Consider the following 23,259-nt stretch of genomic DNA (forward strand, 5'->3'; position numbering starts at 1 on the left):
CATTATTTACATTTCCCCATTGTCTCTCTCCATCTTCTCTCCCCTTCAGCCCCCATCCACCCCAACCAAAGCAACTGCAAGAGGTTTTTATAGTTCTGTTCCATATAGGTATATGAAGTCCATCTACCGTATACCATCACCTTAATTTCCTTCTTTCACTCTCCCTCCTCCCAGTAGTACTCCCCCCTCCCACATATACTGTGCCTATTTTACAGTCCTGGTTTTTATTATTAATATTTAAGTTGATGTTCCAGGTATTTTTAAATGAAATATTTACATGTCTCAAACGATGGATAAAAGTAGCAATTCACTAGTGAAAAGGTTTCTAGAATATGATTGACATGTGCCCATGAAATCTGTCCCTCTCACTTTCCTTATTCTCACTCTAAGACAGTAATTTTGCTGCTATTTTTCATACTGTGGTGGCACACTGGATTTCTTTAAGGGAAGCTGCACATAGGGCTTTTGGGCCTAAGTATAACTGTGTTTTAAAAAAAATAAAGGTTTGTTTCACTATTCCGGTACAAAAGGATGTTACAGGCTCCCAAATCCTTCAGTTATTCTATCTGAAAATTATACTTTAATTCTTACTGAAATCCTATTCGGGATATAGACTTCATATTTAATCATTAGGTAGTGCTCACTGCAACATGCAGTAAATGTTGGTGTGTTGTGGTTGATCTCTACACTGTCATTTTAAAAACAAGTTCCATAACACAGGAAAGTAAACATATAGATATTATTAATATTGATAGTGGGCCAGTGTTCTTGAAGCACAATATTCTTTTCATATATTCTTTTGATCTTTACATTTTACTTTTTAAAAACAATTTTGAGGTTTGAACTTGGGGCCTCATGCTTGCCAAGGCCACTGCTCTACCCCTTGAGTCAAGTCCCCAACTACTTTTCACTTTAAAATAGAATTTACAGAAAATTTAAATAATAGGTAACAAAAATAACTCACATTTATTTCATGTAGCTTCATCAATTTTAATAGTTCTTGCTAGGCTGATTTCTTATCTTTTTCTCCATTCCTCCCTCACTTTTTCCCCTCTGTACATACACACATGCATGTGCTCTTTTTCGTATTTGTTATTCATATTGCTGAATATTTAAAATTAAATTTTAGGTACTATGATGATTTTTACCAATAAATGTGATTAACTGAATAATGAAAACATATAATATTTAACTATATAAGCTGTATTTTCCCAGTTGTCTTATAATTTCTTTACAGGACCTTTTTCAGAACCACAGTCCAGTCACAGATGATACATTGCATTTACTTCTCCTATATTTTAATTCTCCTTTAATCTGTACCAGTTCTTCATTTTTCTTTGCTTTTGATGATGCTGTGAAGTTTCATTAGTTTAGTTGTTTTGCAGAACAGTCATCAATTTTTGCTTGCTTCATATATTCTTTGTTCTTCATTTCACTCCATGTTTATTCACTCCTGTCCCAAAATACAATAGATACTAGGGATATAAATACCAGTGATCATCATGACTTTAGCCTTGGCATGACAATCCAGTCAGAGACAACATACCTCTGATTTAATGTTTTAGGCGAATAACCAATATGTATAATTATTGATTTAAAATGAGAAATATCATAACAAGACCAGTCATAGATAGGTACAAATGGTTCAATTAAATTGTCTCAGGACAGTCTTGGGAAAGAATGGAGAGGACATTTTTATATATCTGCTTTCCTTTTTTGTGGCAGAAAAGTTTTGAAATGATTCTTCTGCTATTTTTTTTTCATTGCATTTATTGCCATACTTGCTTAAACCTTTTATTTAATAACTGAGGGGATAAATATTATTTTTCCTAATTCCTGGGTCATATTTCAAGACTTAAAATAATAACTGCTTTTACTTACAAGGGCCAGAGACAGGAGCTGATCAGCAGACACCAGCTCTTCAAAAGACTGCAAGTAACTCCCAGATGGACCTGATGTAAAGGAAGAGATTCAACTGAAACTAGAGCCCTTTCTAGTGCTAAAAGTAGGTAGTAGTGCTACTATGAATGCAAACCCTGAGATTTCTATTTTCCACTATATTCTTTAATAATGAGGAAATTATACTACTATTTCAATACCTTATATTCACATGTCAGGATTCTTTGAAACGTAGTTCAGAACCCAAATGCCTATCTAGACCTGGTGAGATAGAAGCACATTTGTACAAAATCAGATTAAATTATGAAAAATGAAAGCATTTCATTATTTTTATACTTTTGTGTCTAAGTCCTTCAACCAACAGCTAGTAGTTTCACATAATTTTGTGAAGGGCTGCTTTTCACAAATACATAACACCTTTGTAATAAATAATAGCTTACATTTTGATTCCACATGTTGATAGAAAAGTTTTAAAAGTATTGTGAATATATAATTGCTCACAAAAACTGGATTGCTTTTCAGTATGTGAAGAAGCGTTCTTCTTAAGTACACCAGAATTATGGATGAAAGTGAGGAAAAACCATTATATTACCCTGTATGCAAGGCTAAAATAGACAAAAGAAGTATTTTTTACTTATCTACAGTAGAAATGGAACAAATATAACACCATCATTTCTACATATTTCACTCAAGCAATTCCAACAGTGACATCACTGTTTTAGCTCTCCTATATTTATTATTTCAAATAAAGCATCTAAATGATACTTGTTAAAACATTTCTATTGTTTCAACTTGTTTTTCTTGGTCAAATTTGTATAGAAGTATACAAAATTCTTCCTGTCTGCTTAAAATTTCCCTTAACTTTGTTCATTTAATCCGTTCTGAGTTTAAGAGTCTTATATATATCCTTACTTCACTGGAATGCATTATGTCTCAGAAACACCATTAACGTATGTGAATCTGAAGAACGTGAAGGTTGACTATAAGACAAAAGGTCACCTTTGGGATTCTGTTTTGGTCCCTTTTATAAAATCCAAATGTCATTTGTATACCTAAATTTAGTGTTTTCTTGATAAAGCCGTGCCAATTCATATTCCCAACTGTCATGTTTATATTATAGATGAAGGGAAAACACAACCTTAAATGAAGACCAGTTACAAACAGGCATATGCTGTCTTTCTATCAGACATTTCACTGTTAAATTCCTCACAATAAACTTTTACAGTTTTCTACAAAGAATTCTTGCACATTGTTAGTGAAATTTATTCCTAGTCTTTGATGCTATTGAAAATTGCAAGTTTTGAAATTTTATATTTTATTTGGATTGGTATGCAAAGCAATAATCCTTGAAAGTGGATTTATCTCATAGTCTTATTAAATATACCTGTTAATTCTAAAATTTTATCTCTAGATCCTTTTTATCAATGCATCTGCTGAGAAAATTATTAGTCTGGTAATGCATGATTTCACCGATAAATAATCTATGTGCTCATCCCTGAGCCTCCACTTACTTTTTCACCCCCACTAAATAAAAGAGCTGTACAATAAGAAATGCTATTCAAAATCTATCTTACTTAGGAATGACAGGAGATTATTAATGGTCATTATATTTACATAAGTTTACTATATTTTTCTGACCTCAAATGATAAAAATATGTGATTCAAATATAAAATGGAAATATGTGTAAAGTATCACAATCTCACACAGAATAAGCAAGGGATCCATATTCCATGATACTGCCTGAAAAGTATTAAGTCCTAGGTAGAAGAAAAGTTGTAGAAAATGGGTATATGCTGAGGCAAAATTGCTTTGGTCCTATCAGTCCTGTCTCCTAATAAGCTATGGCATGAAATAACCATGGGTTTCCATTTTGGTTCTGACATGCACTAAGTATATAGTGGTAGGAAATACACTTACATTCTTTCATTTTTTTCTCCATTTCTAAAATAGAAATTTACATTAAATATTTGTTATGATGAATAAGAGAATTTATGTTTTGGATATGAAGTACCCCCCAAAGGCCCATGTGTTAAGTAAAGTACACTCACAGTGGGGATACATTGAGAAAACCCATTGAACATCAACTTAAATATTAACAATGAAAGACAAAATTGTAAAATAGGCACAGTATGGGGGTGGTACTTATGGGAGGGGGAGGGGTAGGGGTAAATGAAGGAGATTAAGGTGAAGATACATGGTTGTTGGACTTCATATACTTATATGAAATAGAACAAAGAAACCTCTCAATTGCTTTAAGTGGGGCGGGGAGGGGATTGAGGGGGAGAGACGATGGGGTGATCTAACCAATGTACAATATAAGCCTGATTGAAATTGTCACTATGAATCCCCCCCATATAATGAATATATCCTAATAAAAAATTATAATAAAAAAGAGGAAAAAGTCCTATGTGTCGTAGGCTTGATTCCCTATTATCAAAATGTGATTGGGTCCTCAATGTGCTAGACTTACCAAGATCCACTGAGGATTTTAGAGCTGATGGGCTATTAGGAAGTGAGCACTTGTTGGCAGAAGTAGGTCACTTGGGGTGAGGAGTCATGACTTTGAAGGGTATATCCTGCTCCTGGCATCTCAGTCTCTCTTACCCTGTTTGCTGGTCAACAGGTGATCGGCTTCCTCTGCCAGGTGCTTCCACTGCCACTATGTCCTGCCTCACCTCAGGCTCAACTCAATGCAATCAACTGACCTTAGACTGAAACTTCTGATACCATGATTCTCCTTTAAGGTGTTTCAACAGATTTATTGTCATAGAGAGAAAAACTGATTAACACAGGGATATAGCACATGAATTTGGCATTACAATACAAATGAATTTAGTTCGCTAGCTATAGTCCATCTTTTCACTTAAGTTTTAAATATTTCCATTTCAATCTCCTTTGTAATCCATTTCTATCAAGAGATACTCCCTTTGAACTTCATGTACGGTTATCATTTTCTTTTAAATTAATTTGATTTAAGAAATGAATTTAAATATATTAATTAAATCATAATGTATTATACTTGTTACCAAACAAGCTAATAAATGTACAGTTGGTTTGTAAATGACAGAGGTGTGACAAATGCTGCCCTAAGACATATTATGTGCTGAGAACTGCCCATTGCTGTGTGTAATGCCAAGGAAAAGAAGTCAATATCCTGAGCATTCAATTCTGCACAACACCAGAGTCTGTCTGTCAAGGTGTCAAGTAGTGCCTATACAACATTTCATGGGTTAACACAGCCACAGGGGCCACTATTGCAATGGATAGGTTCATAAATTTGTCTGGTAAAGAGATAATGAACTGAAATGAATTCAAACAGTATATTAGTTACAAACACAGAAAAAGCAAGATCATCATTGTGTCAGATCCTTGCTTCCCTAGTCCCATAGTTTAACACTAAATCAGAAGTAGTTGGTAACACATATCACAGGACACTCTTCTTAGAGCTATACTCTAAAGCAAAGCAAGACAAAGTGACCTGTGCTCAGGTGGAACTGGAAATGGATGTGAAATGGCTTGTGTCAACCCCAACAAGATAAGGGAGGCAGGTGAGAAATTGTTTAGTGGTAGCTCCTCGCTAAACTACTTGCCTCTCCTTTCTCCAGGGAGAATTTAAGAATGTTCTTGCAAGATCCAGTCAGATTACATTCTAGCCTTGGCCACATGTGCTATGTTGTTGACATGCATGGACCCAAGGGCAACACGTCCACATATAGTGGAACATCTTCCCTCCAGGATCTGTTAGAAAAAAACAGCAGTCAGTGCCTATAAACATTACATTTACAATGTTGCTTCCTAAACTGTGGAGATGTTTTTCCTGTTTGAGATCATTACAAAAGATGGGTTAAGCCATACATGTCAGGAAACATCTGGGATGCTAGAAACTAAAAGACCAATGACACATGGTCCTTACTATGAGGGATATCATACTGTGGTAATTAGATACTATAAACTGAAAAACATTTGAATTACAAATGCAGAATAACAGGAAAGGGACCCAGTAAAAATCAAAACAAAATATAGTAAATGGGGTAGCCTAGAAGCAAGAATTAAACACAGAGGAGGACTCACTGTCAGAGTGAAAGAGGTCAGCTGACATACTTGATGGTTCTGACATGTGGCATTTATGCCTGCCATTTAAAAGCTGAACTAACTTGATGAGAAAATTTGTTTTCCTTCTAAATGGATTTACAGACAGCCTAGTCTGTTCTTCTGCCATTTGTGCTTTTTACTTTTATTTTCTTTTACATTTTTATTAGCATATATTAGTTGTACAAAGTGTTTTCATTGTGATGTCCACATACATTCATACAATGTGCTCTGACCAAATTCACCCCCTCTATCAATCACTCTCATCCTTTTTTCCCCTTTCTTAATACAATTTTAAAAGGTTACATTGTTCTATATTCATACCATTCCAGATATCTCTTTGTTTTTATTTACATGGGATATCACGGTCCATCCTTCAATTTTTTAACCTATTTGTCTTTTAATACAAACTGAGTCTTATTAGATAGCATTAGGTTGGATTATTTTTAATCTATACTGCCAACCTTTTTTAATTGGTGAGTTTAAGTCCTTTATGTCTAAAGTGATCACTAATATAGAGGGAATTATTTCTGTCATTTTGCTATTTGTTTTCTGACTTATCTTTTCTTTCCTTTGAGACAGAGTCTTGCTATGTAGCACAGGCTAGCCATGAACTTGAGATCCTCAGCTTCCTGAGTGCTGATATTTCAGTATGTGCCATCACACCTAGAGCTATGTCTTATCTTTTTTGTTACCTCCTGCAGTAGTCTTTTTGTTTGTTTTTCTTCATAGTGGGTAATTTTTATTCCACCCTTACTTCCTTTTCTTGAATTTAAACCAATAAAACTTCAAGAGCATACAAAACACTTTTCATACATACTCCATCCAACTTCATGCTTGGATGAAAAACTTCATTCTTTTTCAAAATATGTCTTTATGTATTGTCTGTACACTATCACAAATTTATAATTATTGCTTTTGTGCATTTGTCTTTTAAATCAGGTGAAAAACAGAGCAGTGATAAGCCAAAACTATAATGTTACCTGTATTTTTAATGATACCTATATTTTATGATTTTATAATTATATCAATACTTTTATCAAAAGCCTTTATTTCTCCACATGGTTTCAAGCACTGTCTGCTATCTTTTCATTTAAGCCTTAAGGACTTACTTGGCACTTTTTGTAGAGAAGTTCTGCTAGTGATGAATTCCTTCAACTTTTGTTTATCTGGGAATGCCTTACTTTCTCCTTCACTTTTTAAGGATAGTTTTGCCAGGTACAAAATTCTTCATTGACAGAGTTTTCCATTCAATGCTTAAATCATGTCTTCCCACTGCCTTTTGAACTCTGTGGTCTTTGACAGGAAATTGGCTGTTACATTATTAAGGATCATTTATATACTGAGAGTTCCAGTTTTATCATCTGCAAAACAGGAATTATAAAACTTACTATTGCCTGATAGGAGAATTACAGAGAGTTCCTAAACACCTGAAGATATTTTTTGAATGGTTGTTTTGAAGGACTAAGAAGGGAAGACACAAGTGGAGTGGAGATGGACACCAATGATCAGTAGGTCTAAATATATCTTAGACCCAGCCTCCCCTTCCCTGTTTTGACCCTTGAGCATCCTTTATTCCTTTTAATGGCCTGTATTCTCAGTCACATTCAGAGCCTCCCTTTATAGACAATAGTTTAGTGTGACAGAGCCTACTAATGGCTCTCCATTTTAGTGGGATTGTAACTGCCTGGCTGAAGTCTACTTCACAAGCTGCCCTTCAGCTAACATGGTCTGGTTAACAAGATATGGCCAGTGTGATGGAGGGAAAATGATGTGCACAGCCTCTGGCTTAGGGTCTTTTCTTCATCTTGCAATTCCTTTATAAACAAATTTACTAAACAAAGAAGGAAACATAAAGTGTTGAGGCACAAAATTCAGCTATCACTCTAACAATGTGATCTGTTTTAACTACATACATGTAACTTTTCTTTAAGGATTGTACAAGGATAACAGCATTAAAATAAATAACAGTTGAATATTAGAAACATTATCATAAACAAATCAAATAATTTCTGATAATTTCTAACTTCTTCCTTGTTGGCATTACTTTGATTACATAGCAATACTTAAGTGAAATGCTACTGGGTATGAAAAATTATGTAAACTGACTTTCCTTAATAACATTTACTATAAGCCATAGATTTCAGAATATGCAACAATAATATCATTTCAGTTATTTCATAGTAAATTTTATACACAAAAGTTGGTTAATAATTTCTAACATTTAATCAGAATAAAATGATATCTAAAATTATATCCGTAACCAACTCTGCCAGTGGTTATCTCTGCAACCTGGGGAGAGTAACTAGTCAACTCAGAGAAGTTTTTCTCTGAAGTAAATCATATAGTTTTGTAAGGTTACTTTAAAGACTTTGCATTTTGTTACAAACACGCTACTTGATTTCTTTGGATTTTTGCTATGAAAATTGATCAGGAAAGATACACAGTAAATAAAATTTCCCTAGTCCCACTGAGAAGCAGAAAAGGAATACACACACACACACACACACACACACACACACACACGCACATTTTAGGAACATGTATTTTTAAGTGGATTCAATAGTTCTTTCATAAATAAAAATCAAGGTATGGCTATAGTCAAAAAGAAATATCTAAGTTATAATTAGTATAGTTTTTTTAATTTAAGGTCTCATGTTTGTACACACACATATGTGTGGAGATGGATACACACACTCTATTTCAGCATAAAAACATACTGTATCTGGCTTTCTTAAGGAGCCAGTTAGTAAGAAGATTAATTCACATTCATTGGATGGTACCATCTGTGGATGTCTGTGTAATGGTTGTAGATATTAATTCAAAGTTTCCTTGGGTCTCACTCAAGGTCTCTTATTTCTCTTTAGGTGCTAGGGATAAAACCTAGGGGCTTGACATATGCTAGGCAAAAAACGTTCTACCACTGAAATTGTCCTCCAGCCTATAAGTTCCATATATTGTAGAAAGAAAATAGAGACTGGAAATACTGAAAAGAGCCAGAGCTCAGTGGTTGCATTTGCCTATTGTGTGTGATGCCTACACACACACACACACACACACACACACACACACACACACACACATACATACACACATACACACACACACACTCACTGAATTGACATTCTGACATTTAATACAAAAATTTTGACACTTCTTCATATCAGTTCTTTCAAACATTTTTGCCTATGGACCATGACATGTACTTTTTACAATGGAAGCAGAAGCTAAAGGACTTAGACATTACATAATTCAACTTGATTGCTATTTTAAAAAGAAAAACTTGCAAATTTAGAGGATTTTAAACATTATGATGTATTCTGCTTTATGTATTTGAGGAGGGACAGTGCTGGAGTTTGAATTCAGGGCTTTGCACTTGCTAGGCAGGTGCTCCAACACATGAGCCATGCCTCCAACCCTTTTTTGCTTTATGCCTTTTAAAAAATTTTTAATTTTTGTTAGCATATAATTGTTTTACTGTGGGTAGATTGTGGTATTTACAAAAGTGCTTACAACATGTCCTAGTTAGATTCATCCTCTTCATTATTCTCCTTTGTTTCCCCCTACTCCCTACTTAGAATAGTTTCAACAGGGCTCATTGTTCCATTTTCATACATAAGTACATATTTTCCACCATATTTGCCCTCTTCACCCTTTCCTTATGTCCTCCTCCTCACACCTGTACCAACCCCATACAGGATCTGTTTTACTTTCATGTCCTTCATTCATTTTTGAAAAAAGTCATTTTGTTTGTTTAAGATAGCTAAACAGGGAGTTTCATTATTACATTTCCATGTGTATTTGTATTATATCCCAAATTGTTTCACCCTTTCTATTTTCTGCTTTCTACCTTAGTTCCCTTCTTAGGATAATTTCAACAGGTTTAATTATTTTTATATTCATTCTTATATAGAAAGTACATGAACCATATTCATCCTCTTTACTTCTTTTTACTTCCTTCTTTTACCGCCCCCCTCCCCACCCCCGTTAGTGCCCACCCCTTAGAGTGACCTGGTTTTCATTCTTACTCTACATTGTTTAGGTGTTTGTTCATTGTTTAGTGGGATTTTTGTCTTGGTATTATACCCGTGCATGTATTGTGCTTAAGTCAATATAACTCCCCTCCACTGCACTTCCTTGCTCTTTTCCCCCTAGCCTGTGTTGTTTGTTTCCAGTGTGTTTCACTGTGTCTTGTTTCTACACAGATGTGATGTACTTCATTATTTGTTGCTACCTTTCTTTCCTTTTTAACTCCTCCCTTGGTCTCCTCTACCAGTCCTGCTTTTGAATGCATGCTATATATTTATTTCTATGTATATATAATATTCTTTGTATTGGCCTATATTCCACATATGAGAAAAAACGTAGCCTTTGGCTTTCTAAAGCGCGCTAACTTCACTTAAGGCGATGTTCTCTAGTTCAATCCACTATCTTCAAATGACAAAATTTCATTCTTCTTTATGGCTGGATAAAATTCCATTGTGAATAAATATCACATTTTCTTGATGAGCATATTGACTGTTTCCATAACTTAGCTATTGTGAATAATGCTGCAATAAACGTGGGTGTGCAAGTATCTTTATTGTAACCTGACTTATACTTCTTCAGGTATATCCCTAAGAGTGGTATTGCTAATTGTATGGCAGTTCTATTTTTAGTTTTTTGAGCAGCCTCCATACTGTTTTCTACAGTGATTGTACTAATGTACATTTAAACCAACAGTGTATAAAAGTTCCTTTTTCCCTACATTCTTGCCAACATTTGCTGTTCTTTGCATTCTTGATGATAGACATTCTAACAGGAGTGAGGTAGAATCTTAGCATGGTTTTGATTTGCATTTCCTTTATGGCCAGGGATGGTGAGTATTTCCTCATGTGGCTTTTGGCCATTTGTATTTCTTTCTTTGATAAAGCTCTGCTCAGTTCATGTGCCCATTTCTTCATTGGGTCATTGATTTTGGGGAAGTTTAGTTTTTTGAGCTCCCTGTATATTCTGGTTATTAATCCCTTGTCAGATGTATAGCTGCCAAAGATTTTCTCCCATTCTCTGGGTTGCCTGTTCAATCTGGTGACCATTTCCTTTGCTGTGCGGAAGCGTTTTAGTTTCATGCAGTCCCATTTGTCAATCCTTTCTCTTAGTTGTGGAGCCATTTGACTTCTATTAAGGAAGTCATTGCCTATGCCTATAAATTCCAATGTATTCCCTGGTCTTTCCTGCACTAGCTTCAAAGTTTCAGGTCTTATATTAAGGTTCTTAATCCACATTGAGTTGATATTTGTGCAGGGTGAAAGACATGGATCTAATTTCAGTTTTCTAGATTCAGACATCCAATTTTCCTAGTAACATTTGTTGAAGAGGCTGTCTTTTCTCTATCGAATATTTTGGGCACCTTTGTTACAAATCAGGTGGGCGTAACTGCATGGATTCATAGCTGGGTTTTCTGTTCTGTTCCACCGGTCTTCATGTCTGTTTTTGTGCCAGTACCATACTGTTTCTATTGTTAAGGCTCTGTAGTATAGTTTGAAGTCAGGTATTGTGATACCTCCAGCGTTGCTCTTTTTACTCAGTATTACCTTGGGTATTTGTAGTCTTTTGTGCTTTTGTGCTTACATATGAACTTTAGGGTTGATTTTTCAATCTCTGTAATGAATGTCATTGGAATTTTGATGGGGATTGCAACAAATATTTAGATTGCTTTCTCTTTTTTTTGATATGATCATGTGCTTTTTGCCTGGGACTGACTGTGGACCGTGATCCTTCACATAGCCTCTCACAAGTGTGCCCCACCACGCCCACCTCTTTTCTAGAGATGGAGTCTCGTAACTTTTGGCCAGGGCTCAATTTGAGCAAGATCCTGCAAATCTCCACCTCATGAACTGTTGGGATTATACATGTGTGCCACCATGTCTGACCCTCTGTTTTATTTCTATGAATTTATTTTCCACTTAAGAAAACAGACTTGTGCTGCAGGCATGGCTCAAGCAGTAACTCACCTGCCTATCAAGCATAAAACCCTGGGTTCAAACCCCAGTACTTTCAAAAAAGAAAGAAAAGGAAATAGAGTTCAGTTCTAAACATTATTCATGCTTTTTGCTAGAATTCAAAGATGGTGTTTTCTCTGGCAAAATTGTCCCAGAACAAAGTAAATACTTTCCTAATTTACAGCATAAACTTCCTTTAATGTAAGTATGTGATAATTAGGATATACTATCAATCCTTTAAATTTCATAAAAGCTATTATTAAGATGGTCATTGTGGCTATTTTGCAGATGTTTCATCTTAGTTAATTATCAGTTATTTTAATCTTTATCAACTTCATCACCACCTTTTAAAATAAATATTTGCTGTATAATATGTTTAGAGGTTGAAAGAAATATAGAGAGTTTAACAGGTTGAAAATGAGACCATCTCACTTTAGGGATTAATAAATCCATACGTATTTTAGATAAAAAGATTTGAGGAATTTCAGTATTTAAAACCTTTCTTTTCTATCACTTATTTTTGTAGACATAATGCTTTTGCCATAATATTCACTATTTTAAAGTATATAGTTCATTGGTTTTCATCAACTAGTTTGTGCATACATAATTCTATAATGCTTTCATCACCCCAAAAAGGAACTCCTGGTCTGGGGATGCAGTTGACAGGTGGAGTACTTTCCTAACATGCAAAAAGCCTTTGGTTCAGTCCCCAGCACTGAAAAAAAAACCTCCTTACCTTTAGCAATCAATTTCTATTCCTTTTAGTCATTGCAACCACTAATCTAATTTCTATCTCTATATATTTGCCTATTATTCTCATTTTGCATAAATGGAATCACAGAATATGTGGCCTTTATGTCTGGCTTACTGTTTTCAAGATTCATTTCTATTATACCATGCACCAATGTCATTCCTTTCTATTCTCCAATAATACTCCATTGTATGAACATGCCTCATTTTGCTTATACACTAACCAGTTCTTGGACATTTGTGTTGTTTCTACTTCTAAGCTATTATTAATAATGTTGCCATGAACATTAGTATGTAGGTATTTGTGTAAATATGTTTCAAGTTCTCTTGAGAGAACTCTGCAAGTGACAGTTCCTTGGTGCATCCCAAGGTACCCAGCCTGGATTGGACTTGTTGTAGCCCTGGGTGCTCCTGGCCTCCTTGGTCTTGCCTGCCATTCCCTTCCTCAGCCTGTGCTTCTAGGTTCCCTATATCCCATGCCAGGTAACACACACACACACACACACACACACACACACACACACACATACCCCACAGCACATCATATTCATGGTGTTCACTTAACTGACAGAAATATACATACAAAATTCACTGTCACACTCCTGACAGATAGCACACAATGCAGGCAATGAAAACAGAGAAAGAGAGAGACAGAGAGAGACACTCAGTCAGGCTAGAACGCCTCTCTCCGCTGCTATGACACAAGTTCCTGAGGAAGTATACACACCCATAGGCACTGGTCTTATAGTCTGATTCTGCAGCCATGTGTGTTTCCCTGTTTATAGTATTTCTATCACTTCAGAAATAGCCCAGGCTTGACCTCATGGGGTCCACGTGCCAGTGAAATGCCTCCCCTGTCCCTAACAGAGTATGGGTGTCATGGTTGGATAAGGAGCTCTAGTTTATCCAGGAAGACTTGGTCAGGGGGACTCTGTGTTGCTTTTCACACTGCATTTATGGGAAGAAGGGTCACCACACTGTTAGTCATGAATGTCTTCAGTAGGGCAAAGACAAGGAAGCATCTCTTCTACTTTCTTCTTTGTATATTTCCATTTTGCATATATTTTTTCGTCAAGAAGCATGTTATCATTTTTGCATAAAAATATATTTATTTTCAAAAGAGAAAAACATAAAGCCCCTAAAAGTTCAGTAAGAAATGTACATACCTATATTTGACCACAGACATCTGGAGACAGGTCTGTCAAGCCAGCAAGTGCCTCAGAATCATGAAGCCACAAGGCCTTTCTCTGGTGCTTGGAGCAGTAGGAACCACAGGTGGGGCACTTGTGGATGTAGAACCCCATGGGACACCATGACGATGCCCAGTTTGTAAGTTCCAGGAAAAAGGATCTGTCACTGCTGATTATACCAAGGCTTCGGGAACTATAGTTCTATAACAAGTAGTCAGATTGAAGTAGTAACAGTTTTCCAACAGAGAAAAGCCCTGACCTGATGGATTCACTGCTGAATTCTACCAGACCTCTAAAGAACTGACATCAATACTCCTCAGTCATTTCCATGAAATAGAAAGGGAAGGAAAAGTACCAAACTCTATAAAGCCAGCATTACCCTAATATCAAAACCAGGTAAAGACACAAAAGAAAGTTATAGGACAATATCCCTGATGAACATAGACGCAAAAATGCTCAATAAAATATGTGTAAATCCTAACACATTAAAAAGATCATACACCATGATTAAGTACATTTCATTGCAGGGATGTAAGGATAATTTAGCCTTTGCAAATCAATGTAATGTGACACATAAACAGAGTCAGGGACAATAATCACATGATCATCTTAACAGATGCAGAGAAAGCCTTTGACAAAATTCAACATCCTTTCAGGATAAAAGATCTAAAAAACTAGGAATAGTTTTTCCTCAACATTATAAAGGTTATATATGACAAATCCATAGCCAACATCATACTGAATAGGGAAAAACTGAAACCATTTTCTCTAAAGCCAAGAATACAACAAGGGTGTCCATTCTCTTCACTCTTATTCAATATAGTACTAGCATTCTTAACCAGAGCAATAAGACAGGAGAAAGAAAGGGATTCAAGTAGGGAAGAAAGAAGGCAAATTATTCCTGTTTATAGATTATATGATATTATACCTAAAAGAAACTAAAAAATCCACCAAATCCTCTTAGATTCTTATAAATACAATCACCAAAGTTGCAGGATATAAAATTAGTATACGAAAATGAGTTGCTTTTCTATGCACCAATAATGAACAGACTGAGAAAGAAATTAGAAAGACATTCCATTCACAATAGCATAAAAGATAAAATACCTAGGAATAAATTTAATGAAGGAAGTGAAATACATACAATGAAATGTATAAATCATTGAAAAACATCAGAAGAATGAAGGTGCTGGGAGCATGGCTCAAGTGGTAGAGTGCCTGCCTAACAAGCACAAGGCTCTGATTTCAACACTCCCTATTGCCACAAAAAAGAAAGATGGAAGGACCTCTCATGCTCATGAATCAGCAGAATGCATATTGTAAAAATGACTACGCTACCAAAAGCAACCTATACGTTCAATGCAATCCCCATCAAATTTCTAACAACATTCTTCACAGGAAAGAAAAATCAATCCTAATATGCACACAACAAAGACTTCAAATTACTGAAGCAATCCTGAGCAAAAAGAGCAATGCTGGAGGTATCACAATACCTTACTTTAAATTATACTACAGATCCATAAAACAGCAATAAAAACAGCATGGTCCTGGCACATAAACAGACACAAAGACCGATGAAAAGAACAGAAGACCTAGATACAAATCCATGCACCCATAGCCATTTGATTTTTGACAAAGAAGCCCAGAATAGATGTTGAAGAAAAGATGACAGCCTCTTCAACAAATGGTGCTGGAAAATCTGGATTTCCCTGTGTGGAAGACTGAAGCAAGATGACAGTTTCTCACCTTATACTGGTATCAACTCAAAGTAGACTAAAGATTTTTAATGTAACATCTGAAATTGTGAAACCACTACAGAAAAGAATAGTGAAAACACTGGAACATACAAGCATAGGCAATCACTTCCTGAATAGAACTCCAATAGCTCAGCAATTAAGAGAAAGGATTGACAAATGGGACTACATCAAACCAAAAATCTTCTGCACAGCAAAGGAAACAGCCACCAGACTGAAGAGGCAATTCACAGAATAAGAGAAAATTTTTGCCAGCTAAGCATTTGTCAATGGATTAATAACCAGAATTTACAGGGAACTCAAATTACTGAACTCCCAAAGATTCCACAACCCAATGAAGAAATAGGCAAATTAACTGAACAGACATTTTTCAAAGGAAGAAGTATAAATGGTCAATAAATACATGAATAAATTCTCAATGTCTCTTCCCACAAAGGAAATGTAAACCAAAACTACATTAAGACCTCACTCTAGTCAGGATGGCTATCACCTAGAACACAAGCAACAACAAATGTTGGTGAGGATACAGAGAAAAAGGAACTCTTATGCACTGTTGGTGGGAATATAAATTAGTATTACCACTACGATAAGCAGTATGAAGATTCCTCAAAAAACTAAAAATATAACTATCCAGTGGTACCATTCCTGGGCATATACCTGAAAGAATGTAAGTCAAGATACAATAGAGAATTGCACACCCATTTTTATTGCAGCACTATTTACAATAGCCGAGCTATGGAAACAAGCCAGATGTCCTATAACTGATAAATGGATTAAGAAAATGTGATATATATATATATATATATGGAATGGAACTAGAGATGAACATGTTAAGCAATATAAGCCAGGGTCAGAAAGACAAAGATTTAATGTTTTCTTTCATATGTGGAAGATTGATCCAAAAGATGAATGTGAACACAAATACAAACATGATCAAATATATGTATTTTATTTATATATATATATATATATATATATATATATATATATATATATATATATATATAATGTAAAACATGTTTGTAGTGGGAGTATTTGAGGGGATGGGGGAGTGAGGAAAAATATTGAAATACATTGCATCTGTCTAAGAAGGCACTTCAAAACGTATTAAATGCTATTGAATTATTAATAGGGGACAGAGGGAAAAGGGTAAAGGAGAGCAATCTGTTTAAAATAAAGTATATTTCACAGGTGAAATACCGTGGCAAAATCCCTTTAAAAATGAAGCACAGGAATGTAAAATAGGTCCTGTTAAGAGGTGAGCACTAGTGGAAAGGTGAAAGTGAATGGAGAGGGTGAAGGAGGTTCAATACGGTAGATGTGCTTCATACTCTTGTGTGAAAGTAAAAAATGGAGCCTGTCAAAATCATTTTAAGTAGGGAGAGGGGGATGAGGGAGAATGTAACCAAGGTACATTGTAAGCATATATGGAAATCTCACGATGCAACCCCCTGTACAACTAATATATATGTTCATAAAATGTTTAAAAAATAAAAAGATATACTCTGGAAAGAGACTGTTCATTAGTATGCTCACCTTGGGGTTACTGACTCAACAGGATTCAAAACCATGTCTTCCTGACTCTAGGCCTTTGCTCACAGTTCCTGGGCTTGACTGGCTCTCAGGCAAAGGGCTTATGTACTCTGGCTGAGGTTCTGTCTGTGAGAGTATAGGGACCAGAGATGGCCTGGGAGGTGTTGCACTACAGGAGGTAGCACTTCAGGCCTTCAACCCTCTAGGGATGATGAATGGCACAGGATGAGAGGTAGCCCATGGAAGAGAAAGAAGCACTCTCACCAAAGGAGGCAGTTGTGCAAAGGCACAAAAGGTAGGCAAGGTGAGTGTATCCAGGCCCAATCCTCAGAAAATAGGTACCAGTTTGGAGACAGCTGTGATTCCAGACACCCTAGGCCCTGAGCCTCATGGTTTCCTCTGTCCTAGACTCTGTTAAGTACTGGCAGGTCCTCATACTGCTCAACTGGAATGACTGTCTAGGACAGAGGGCATGTCCACTCCCCTCACCTTCCAAATCCTCATGAACAAATGTGGTTTCTTACTGCAGTTGAGCATGATGATCACAGACAGCATCTCTGAAACTGGCCATCCTTGAAGGGCCTCCCTCCTATCTCACCAAAAGCTTGATTCCTCTCTCTTGACAAGTCCTTTTCACACAGCAGTTACACAATGTCCCCTCCCCATGTCTTCATATAATGTAGTACTTGGTCCATGGTACATGCCTTCCAGAGGACCACCTGATCCCCAAGCCCTTATACTGCCTAGCACTGGGTACTTCCCCAGCCCTATACAGTGAAGTCATTGCCTTGGCCTTTCCACTAAAAGGCGACTCAGCAAAAGGGAAGAAGTGAGGTTGGCACTCTGGGGTATTCGATAAAAATGACTGTGGAGTGAATGAATGAATCGTAGGGAACTAAGGACCATTTACTCCAAATGTCTTGTTCTGCACTGAGTATCTGGGGCTCAGAGAGGTGTAAAGACTTGTCTGAGTCATCCAGAAAGGCACAGATGTAGCTGGGATATGAACTGGCACTTTTCTCTAGAAAGGCAGTGACAAAATGTCCCACATCCACCACCATTAGTGCTGCAAGGCTAGTTCCTCCTGTCTTCTTTCTTCTGCCATGAAGAAATCACTTGTCACACCTGCACCCCAGGATAATCCTATGTCAGGAACTGGGTGAGTTCCCTCAAGAAGTCAAGGAAGAAAGGCTGTAGAGGTTTACAACTGTAATACCAGCTGCTCGGGAGGTAGAGATGGGGGAAGCACAGTTCAAGACCAGCTAGGGCAAAAAGGGTAAACCCTTTCTAAAAATAGCTAAAGCATAAAAAGGGGTCCTGGTGAGGCATGGCTCAAGTTGTGTAGACACTGCTTAGCAATAATGAAACCCTGAGTTCAAACCCCAGTACTGCAAAAAAAAAAAAAAAAAAGGTCAAGAAATATCTGTGAAGGGGTAGCTTTGGAAATCCACAAGTAAAGAAAGAGTGCTAACATCCCACTTATTACCAACCCAGCTCTGAACTCAACAAATTATTGAATTTAGGGATCACAATGTCACTGAAGTCATGCCTCATGAGGTGTCCTATATGATGTGATCAGAGTCAGGGATAAATGTTTTAACAGGGTCAGGGCTAAGCATGAGACCAGGTTCAGCATGTGATTGGTGTCAGTATGTTGCCAACTTCATGACTTATAAATATGAGCAGGGCTCAGTATTTGGACTTGGTCAGGGATCTTCACATAATGTGGGCTGGTGTTTGGCATGGACCAGATTAAAGCTCAGCACATGCTGGGTTAAAGGCTCAGCATGTAACCAGAGTCACAGAGCAGTGTGTGATCAGGATAAGGACTCAATGCTTAACAAGGACAAGGGCTCAGTGTGTGAGCAGAGGAGGCCTCAGTATCTGACTGCTGTCAGGGTTCAAGTAGTCATTGGGATGATAGGCCACAACATGACTAAAATTTACGTACAGTAAAGCAGTGACTATAGCACATCTATCATCCCCTTGGAGAAGGAAATCCTGATCAGCTGGGTTTCAGGGCCTGGCTCCATGTTCTGTGTCACCTGGATCATCCCTGCCAGTGCTATCATCACATTTCTTTTGTCTTTATTTTCTGGATGCTTCACTGCTCATTATCTGTGAGATCTTTGAGAACACCTATCCTGTATTAAATATTCCTAGATCCTTAAAGCTTACTTATCCCAGAGGTGAGAACCTCAATTGTAACGAGTACTTGACTTCTTTTTTCTTTTTCAGTAGCATGATGATACTAATTTAATCAAACATAGTTATTTTTATACAACTGTCAGAAATACATTGTAAGTAAGAGTAGGACAGGATAACTCATCCTAAATATCTGAGATGTAACACAACACAATAATTTTACGTCAGTGGGATTTAGTGCGATCCTTCAAAAAGGTGTTACAGCAATTATGCAAATAAGAATTGCAGTATGTTCAAAATGTACCTGTATGGATGAAAAAACCTCTGACACAATGGTGAGATTAAATGTAATTAAATCTTAAATGTAATTAATGGAGACCACTGTGTGATGGGACTGTGGGTAAGAGTTGCCTTTAATTTTACACATGATTACAGAAAATTTCCAGAGTGAGTTAAATAACTTACTGATAAGGGGCCAAACACCCCAAAACAAATAGGTACAAGAAGATCTTTCAGAGAAACCTTAACACAAGTACCTAGGCAGCCACATGGGAGAAATGCCAATTTGAAAAGCAAAGTACTGTGTCCACACGCGGTGAGGTTTATTGAGGAATCCCCAAAAGATAGTACCTTATTCCCCAGCTCAAGCTCCAGGCAAGCACAGAAACGGTAGGGGAAGGGGGGAAAGGGAAGAAAAACAAAGCAAAATCTTCTTCCAATGAAAAAGTCTCCGGGTTAAGTTTTTTAAAACGGGAAGGGCGGGGGAAGAGTCTGCGCAGGACACGAATAAGGCGCAACACTGCCATTTACCGGCGGAAGAAACACAAAGTCTCCAAAGCCTTCCTGGAGAAGCAGCCTGTGATGGACTAGAATGAGAAAACAGAGAACCACAACACAACAACATGAAAGCCTTTCATGCACATCCTTCCAGTACTACTACAACACTACTCCACAATACTAGCAACCTTCCTCCCTTACAATGGCCCCCCTGGGCAGGAATAAAGCAAAACATGCTGGGAATCATTTTCATTATTACCCGAAATTATTACAGAAAATTTCGACTGAGATTACATAGTGTCTATAGCAAGAATTTACAGAGAAGCGGAAATACAAATAGTTGGGACCCAAGGTAGTACCAGAGAAGAAACGCATAGTTGAAAATCAAAGGGTCGAGGTTTACTCTGGGAACCCCCAGAAAACCAAGCCACAATCCACACCTCCAGCTGCCTGCGGACAGACTAGGCAGGGGGCGGGAAAAAACCATAACCAAAACCAAAACCCCTCCTAAACTCATAAGTAGAAAAAGGCTCCAAAGCCGTTTTTTTCAAGCACGCAGGGCGGGGGCAGGGCCGCTGCATGGAGCAACACTGCCACCTAGCGGGCAGAGAAACCGGGAGCCATGGCTGCCGGAACAAACTCCCATTTTTCTGCTGTTTTCACGTGCAGACCCTTGGAGGTGAAAGCTGGGGAAGCCAAGCTGGATGAGGGAGAGGACCACTAATACTTGCCAAAGTGGGTCCGTGTAACCATTCCCAACAACGAAGCAACCGCGGCGGAAACTCCCAGAGTGAGGTTAAACCCCAGGACAAATAGAGGAAACAATGAAAATATCTTTCAGAGCAGAAATACAAATAGCCCGGATACCTAGGTAGTCCACCAAAGAAATGCCAACTTGAAAAGTAAAGGGTTTTGTCTACAGGCGGTGAGGTTAGGGAGTTGCCCTAAAGCTGCAACTTAATCCCCCAGCTCCTGCTGCAGGCAGGAACTGGCATGGTAAAGGAAAAGAAAAAAGAAAAACAAGGGCTCCCCACTTTTTTCAAGTAAGAGGGGCAGGGAAACAGGCGTGCAGGAAACCTGCACGGTGCAACACTGCCATCTAATGGCCGTAGAAACAGGACCATAATTAGGGAAAACCTTTTTCTTTTCCTGCTCAGAACCGTGGAGATGAAGGCTGGAGAAGCCAAATGGGATGGGGGACAGGCCCACAGGATGCACGAACATCTGTGGAGAACCATCCGGAGCAAGGAAGCGTTCCTAGACCTAACCTCCAAACCACAGCAACAGCAGCAGGAAGTCCCGGCCTCGCCGGAAGCAGGCCGCGGCTCCTGACCTAGGATTGGCGGGTTCTGGGCGTGCGCGTGGGAGTCCAGCGAGGGCGCTGCCAGTCTCCCACCCGGAGTTCGCCTGCACTTTCCTTCCAATGCTGTCGCTACCTGTAAGCCAGGGGTGGGACCCGGGGCATCCAGGATCTGCCGCCACCATCCCACGATCGCGACCCGTGCCACTCCCCTTATGTAGTGCTGCGGCTCACTACAGTGTGTGGACGGCCTTGTCACGCGGCGGCGCACACACTCGCTGTCTTCCTGTCAGCCCTCACCCTTCTGATCCTGACTGCACGCTTCAGAGCCCACGGGGCTGAGCAGCCTCCATTGGAGCCTCTCCTCCTCTGCGATGTTCTGGTCTTCCCCACCTAAGTGTCCCCGCCACGCCCCGCGGCCATGCCCTGGGCATCAGGCGAGGGCGGGCCACTCAGTGATGTCCAGCAATACACAGGCGCCCTTCCTGTATCTGACCACCTGAGCAGTGATGAGAAAACCCTTAAAGCCTTCTGAATTATGTTGCCTCTGTACTCAGTAACAAAAAAAAGGTCACATTTCTTACTAAAAAACAAAACAAAACAAAAAACTTTAAATGTTCTGTGAACAATCTGAATTTTTACTGACAGCATCTTTGCCATTAAAACACTGATTTGGATATAAAGCTCTTCACTAATTTTCACTTCTCACAGTCTCCTGGAGGGCAGGCCTTGGGTCAGGGGTCAAGAGAATTTCCCTTGAAATCTACAACCAGGTACTAGGCCAGAGGCCTGACTCTGGGATTCCAACATATCAGGTTAGGCCACTCACCCCAAAGGAATCAAATAAAAATAATAGTGAAAAGGCAGGAAAGGATCTTATTTAAAATGGCATTTGGAAAGGCAGAAATTAAGCATTTCCACCCATCATCATAGTACTGCCATGATTAACAAGAGGACATGTCTACTTGGTCATACTGTGGTCTAATTCATCATCTCGGTTCTGCTTGTACAATATATCTCTGGAGAAGTCCTTATCTCTGGAGAGGACACTAGATGATTATTCCTTCCTGGGGGAGTGATCTTATCATAGGGTGATCTATCTCTAAGTGTATGCTATTACAGGAATCCAAGGTGACTGCAGGTTAAGGATAATGACTAAAGACTTTTAGGTACCATTTCTGTGGTATGGAACAACACATTTTTAAAAATTGACATTAAGATCTGTTACTCTTATCTTTGTACCTTCAGCCTTGAGGTGGGATGAGATGGGTTAGTAGCACCAGTTTGTAGACACAAACTCCTTGAATGATTAACGTGTACATGCAGAGTTAAACGGGTGTCTAACCCAAAGTAAAGGAAACAGATACAAAATGAAGACACAGATGGAAGGTTATTGTCCTACTTTTAGTTACTTTGGACCCCAGTACCACCAATACATATGGGGAACATAACATATAATGAATGACCTTTAAATTAGCTTTTTATAGTGCATAAGAGCCCTGGAAACCCAGGTGCTAAGAATCCACAGCTGCCTGCCCCTGGGTGGAGCTATTTTTCTTTTTCCCCTCCTCTATCTGAAGAGCAAAAATGCAACACAGAGAACTGCAGAACAAATGCTGCAAGTATCTGGCACGTCCTAGACCCGCCAATTCATGGACACAGAACCTCTGACTGCCACCTGCACTGTCCTGGAGCTGACCCCCAAAACCACCAAGTGAAACTGCAACCCCTCCAAGTGAGTGTGTCACATCATCTGCTCTGGAGGCAACCACATAGTCCAGTGCAGCTCCTGGACAAAACAGGTGGCCTAATAAATGGAGGGAAATTTTCATCTCTGCCT

At 38.2% G+C, this 23,259-nt stretch overlaps 1 long non-coding RNA gene across 1 annotated transcript; it reads right to left on the reverse strand.

Annotated features, from left to right (window-relative positions):
* Positions 1–21: 21 nt before the first annotated feature.
* Positions 22–7,954, reverse strand: LOC141419402 (uncharacterized). Its single transcript, XR_012444165.1, has 4 exons — positions 7,102–7,954; positions 2,100–5,638; positions 1,882–1,952; positions 22–1,453 (listed from the first exon to the last, which is right to left on the reverse strand). It is a non-coding gene; the product is annotated as an uncharacterized lncRNA (long non-coding RNA).
* Positions 7,955–23,259: the final 15,305 nt, after the last annotated feature.

Source organism: Castor canadensis, chromosome X (assembly GCF_047511655.1).
Source record: "Castor canadensis chromosome X, mCasCan1.hap1v2, whole genome shotgun sequence".
Taxonomy (NCBI): Eukaryota; Metazoa; Chordata; class Mammalia; order Rodentia; family Castoridae; genus Castor; species Castor canadensis.